Here is a 6,343-nt window from a genome sequence, read left to right as displayed (position 1 = left end):
TTTTGAATCTATTAATCACCTCTAGGTTTACCCAAAAATATGGTTTACAATATCCTTGATTCATTTAACTTCTAATACTTATTAACCACCCTTATACACCCTTGTATCATACAAGAACAATAGGATTAACTTCTTATCATCTTAAAGATAATCTCTTCATGCATTTACGTCAACTACCTTATGGCATGAACTAAAGTACATGAATATGGGTTGTAATACCCTCCCCCCTTAGGAACATTCGTCCTCGAATGTAAGGGTTTATGGGGAGTCTAAATCATTGTGGCTTCGAACGAAAATTTCCGATCGAGTTTCCCCTATAATATGGACACTAGCCAAACTTGCAAGCAGTCAAACCCAACGTATTGCCTCACAATGATACACAAAGCATTATGGATATGTACATTATCTGCATATCACCATTTGTATTAAGGAAGAGTATTCTCAAGTAGAGTCGTTTCACCTTCTAATGTATCCTGCGTTCCACCGGCATCCTTATTATCTTCATTCTGGAATAGGTAAGGGTATTTAGACTTCATCTCCTCTTCTTCTTCCCATGTCATTTCCTCCATATTCTTGTTCCTCCACAATACTTTGACGAAAGCTACATCTTTTGTTCTCAGCTTACGGACTTGTCAATCTAATATAGTCATTGGCACTTCTTCATATGATAGATCCTCTGTAACTTATACATCTTTGATAGGGACAACCCAAGAAGGGTCTCCAATACATTTCCTCAACATAGATACATGGAATACCGGGTGGACAAATTCCAATTCGGACGGCAATTCTAACTCATAAGCAACCTATCCAATTCGTTCAGGAATTTTATACGGCCCGATATACCATGGACTTAGCTTACCTTTCTTCCCAAAATGCATAACACCCTTCATCGGTGAGATCCTCAGGAAAACCCAATCACCAACCTCAAATTCTAGATCACAATGTCAAACATTGGAATAAGACTTTTGCCTGCTTTGTGCCGTCCTCAATCGCTCCTGTATCACTTTCACCTTCTTAATGGCTCTGTGAATCAAATCTGGCCCATATAATTCTGTTTTACCGACTTCGAATCATCCAACTAGTGATCTACATCTCCTCCCGTATAGTGCCTCATATGGGGCCATTTTAATACTGGAATGGTAGCTATTATTGTATGCAAATTCTATGAGTGGAAGATGGTAATCCCAATTCCCCTTGAAATCTAGAACACATGCTCGTAGTATATCTTCAAGTGTCTGAATGGTACATTCAGCCTGTCAGTTAGTTTGCGGATGAAATGCAGTGCCGAGATTCACTTGTGTGCCTAAACCCTTCTGAAAAGACCTCCAAAAGTTAGCCATAAATTGATCTCCTCGGTCTGATATAATAGATACCGGCACACTATGAAGCCTAACAATCTCCTTGATATACAACTTCGCATAATCTTCAACCGTGTAAGTTGTCTTAACTGGCAGAAAATGGGCACATTTTGTAAGTCGATCAACTATCACCCAGATAGAGTCAAACTTATGATAGGAGCGAGGTAATCCAATAATGAAGTCCATATTAATCACCTCACATTTCCAAGTCGGAATCTCTATATTCTAAAGCAATCCACTGGGTTTCTGATGTTCGATCTTTGTTGACAATTAGGACACTGGGATATAAATTCTGCAATAGACTTCTTCATGTTATCCCACCAATACTGCTCCTTGACATCATGATACATCTTTGTCGAGCGGGATGGATGGAATATCGGGATTGATGAATCTCATTCATAATCTTCTCTCGCAACCCTGCCACATTAGGCACACATAATCGGCCCTGGTATCTCAATATCACATCTCCTCCAATCTCAAAAGCCATAATTTTACACTGTTGAATGCTCTCTCTCAATCGTACTAAGATAGGATCTTCATATTGTCGTGCTTTTACCTCGGCTACCAAAGATGATTTTGATGTATTCTGTACAGTAACACCTCCGTCATCAGAATCTAACAATCTGATTTTCATATTAGTTAGTTGATAAAGCTCTTTAGTCAACCCCTATCTACCTGCCTCAATGTGTACTAAGCTTCCCATTGACTTACGACTGAGATCGGTTGCCACAACATTGGCTTTACCTGGATGGTACAATATCTCGGCATCGTAATCTTTCAGTAATTCAAGCCACCTACGCTGCCTCAAATTCAACTCCTTCTGCTTGAAGATGTATTGTAAACTCTTGTGATATGTGTAGATGTCAACATGGACGCCGTATAAGTAGTGTCGACATATCTTCAAAGCATATATTACTGCAACCAATTCCAAATCATGGGTCGGGTAATTCTTTTCATGCTTCTTCAATTGTCTTGATGCATAAGCAATCACCTTCCCACGTTGCATCAGTACTCACCCCAAACCTATACCTGAGGCATCACAATATACCACATAACCTTCTGTTCCTTCTGGGAGAGTGAGCACTGGCGCGGATGTCAATCGATTCTTTAGCTCCTGAAAACTTCATTCACAAGCGTCAGACCACTGGAACTTAGTAGCTTTCTATGTTAACTTAGTCAATGGTGTTGATATAGAGGAAAACCCTTCTACAAATCGCATATAATATCCTGCTAGCCTCAGGAAGCTGTGGACTTCTGATGGTGTTGTAGGTCTCAGCCAATTCTTTATTGCAACGATCTTCTGAGTGTCGACACTAATACCCTTGTCAGATATCACATGGCCAAGGAATGCTATTGAGTTCAGCCAGTATTCACATTTGGAGAGCTTAGCATATAACTTACGATCCTGAAGCGTCGGTAATACTATCCGCAAGTGGCCTGCATGTTCCGCCTCCGAACGAGAATACACCAGAAAGTCATTAATGAATACGATCACGAACACATCAAGATATGGCCTAAATACAGTATTCGTGAGATCCATAAAAGCTGCTGGGGCATTTGTTAGCCCGAACGTCACCAAGAACTCAAAGTGCCCATATCTTGTCTGGAAGGCCGTCTTTGGAATATACTTCTCCTTAACCCTCACCTGATGATACTCTGAACGTAAGTCAATCTTGGAGAAATACTTGGCACCCTGGAGTTGGTCAAACAGGTCGTCAATCCTTAGAAATGGATTCTTGTTCTTTATAGTAAACTTATTCAACTGTCGATAATCGATACACATCCTTAACGACCCGTCTTTCTTCCACACGAACAAGACTGGCGCACCCTAAGGTGAAGTGTTAGGCCTAATGAAGCCCTTATCCAGCAAGTCCTTTAACTGCACCTTCAACTCTCGTAACTCTGTCGGCGCCATTCTATATGGAGGAATAGATATGAGTTGAGTTTCTGGCAACACATCAATGCTAAACTCAATCTCCCTTTCAGGAGGAAGGCCTGGGAGTTCATCTGGGAAAATATCTGGAAATTCATTGACCACAGGGATTGATTGTAGAGTAGGTGGCTTCGCCTTCGCATCCCTAACGCGAACAAGATGATAAATATTACCTTTTGAGATCATCTTCCTTGCCTTAAGATAGGAAATAAACCTACCTTTCGGTGTAGCAATGTACCTCTTCCATTCAATAACGAGTTCACCAGGAAACTAAAACCTAACCATCTTCGTACGACAGTCAACATTTGCATAGCATGAGGCCAACCAGTCCATCCCCATTATCACATCGAAATCAACCATTTCTAGCTCAAATAAATTTGCCGAGGTTTGACGACTACAAATCATCGTTGTGCAACCTCTATATACCCTTCTACCAATCATAGAATCTCCTATCGGAGTAGATACCGCAAGTGGTTCACTTATCAATTCAGGTTCAATGCCAAACCTATTAGCCACAAAGGGTACAACATATGATAATGTAGATCCCGGATCAATTAGTGCATATACATTGTAAGAAGACACAGATAATATACCTGTAACAACATCCAAAGGCAACTCAAGATCATGTCGACCTACTAGAGCATAGGTTCGATTTTGAGCACCACTCGAACTCAGCACTGCACCTCTACCACGACCTGTCGACTGCTGAAAACCCCGTACTGGAGGTCGAACTGATAAGGAAAAACCAGACACAGATCTAGTCAGCTGAGCCATACCACCACCTCATCTGTTAGGACAATCTCGCATCATATAGCCAGGCTGTCCGCAAGAATAGCACGCATCAGAACCTCGATGGCAAAGTCCAAAGTAGGCCTTGCCGCACTAATCACAACGTGGTGTTGGGGGGTCTCGTCTGACTAGTATCCATGTGATATTGCGAGCCTGAAGCCCACGAACTCTAAAATGGACTAGAATAGGTAAATCGATCATATTGAGGACTCTGAAATATTGGAGGAGCACTAGCTACAGGTGGCGCCGAACTCCTCGAAGACTGGGGCTTGACACTGCCTCTAAAGTCATCAGAATACCCTGCAAATCTCGCCCTCTTATGCTGGCCCCTATCCTGCTCCCTAGCTGCCCTTTGCTGGCGCTTACGATCCTCTATGGTCTGGGCATAAGCCAAAATACGGGAAATATCCATGCCCTCCACCAAGGAGGCTGTTGTGCACTCATTTATCAGATGTGGTCCAAACCCGTTCATGAACAGATGCACCCTATCGCTCATCTCGGACACCATATGGGGAGCATACCTTGCTAAAGAATCATACTGCATACTATACTCTCGCACACTCATATTACCTTGTCGAAGGTTCAAGAACTTATCAGCTCTAGCTCGTCGTATCTCAATTAGCAAGTAGTGATGAAGAAACGCCTCAGAAAATTCCTTCCAAACAGCTAGAGGAGCGTTAGGAGCCCTAGATCTCTCCCAACTATCATACCAGAAAATTGCTAAATCTTGTAGCCGATAAGAAGCCAACTCTACTGCCTCTGTATCACTAGTATGCATAACCCGTAGTGTATGATGAACCTGATTAATAAAAGTCTGCAGGTCCTCCTTGGGGTCTGATCTGGTAAACACTGGAGGGTCTAGATTAATAAAATCATGAACTCTCGTACTAACCGGTTTAGCAACATCACCGGTATTCTTCCTCCGAGACTGAGCAACTACCAAGCTAGTCAACAACTGCACCGCATTCCGCATATCCTAGTCTATAGTGCCAGACGAAGGAATTGGTGGTGATGGGTGCCTCTTAATATCCTCTAGAGGAGACGGAGTAGATGAGGTATGAGACGGCATATCACTCTGAGCCTCACTTTGGCTTGCTCTGTCTTGGGGCACATGACTGGTACCCTCTCCCACAGTTGTATCAAGCCGTCTACTAATCGTTTGCTTCCTAGTCGAAGGCATCACTAAAAGAAAACAAGGTGAATATTAGAGACGAACACTTACGACTCAACTCTACGCACGATCTAGATTCAGGAAGAAGGTAACAACCCTAGATGTCATGTAGCCTCCTGATTATAAATGTGGCGCGCTACACATCCATAATCAAGACTCTACTAGACACGACTCATAGACAACCCCTAGGACAGAATTGCTCTGATACCAAGTTTGTCACGACCTAAACTAGAGGGTCATGACTAGCACTCGGGCCATATTTGTCGAGCACCAACGTACATTTTATCTAACCTTCTTTATTATCTTTAAGGGCCGACGAGATCAATATAAATGGGAGACATGGATCATGAACAACCAACAATAAAAGATAATGGCATGAACATACATAACATGGGATGACCAGACAGTCAAGAAACTATATATAAGGTACGAGCTACCACGCTGCCATAAAAGACTATACAACAAAAAATCAGCCGACAAGGCATACCAAACTATACATGAGTCGACACCTGTCTATGAGCCTCTAAAGGAACATAAGTGCTGCAACATTGCCGGAACAGGGCCCCGACATACCCATGATGTCTATAACAAAAATGCATAACAAGACGATGGCAAGTCCGGAGAAGGGATCTCGCCAATATCGCTGAACTGGGCAGCCTACTGTGGTGGGGGAGCTGTGTCTACCAGTCTATCAAGACCTGCAGCATCCACAAATAAAAAGTATGTCAGTACGAATAAAGTACTGAGTATGTAAGGCAGGGAACCATAAGTACGAACAATAATGTAAGCAGGGATAGAAAATATACAACCTGTAACATCTGGATACCTTTGAGGGCTACTGACATGTAATGCATGATACATATGTATATATACATAAACTTTTAAAACATACGCTTCTGTGGGCATCATCATCATCATATCATACCCGGCCATAATAGGCTCGGTAAAAACGTACCCGGCCATCATAAGGCTCGGTAGAATCGTACCTGGCCACGTGGAGCTTGGTAAAACCCAACTGATCAGTGGTTGCATAATAAGTGTCATACCCGGCCGACTATAGCGTGGCTCGGTAGAGTAAAATAGGCACATATA

The sequence above is a fragment of the Nicotiana sylvestris genome, chromosome 12, assembly GCF_000393655.2.
Source record: "Nicotiana sylvestris chromosome 12, ASM39365v2, whole genome shotgun sequence".
Taxonomy (NCBI): Eukaryota; Viridiplantae; Streptophyta; class Magnoliopsida; order Solanales; family Solanaceae; genus Nicotiana; species Nicotiana sylvestris.
Note: the sequence above shows the minus strand (reverse complement) of the source record.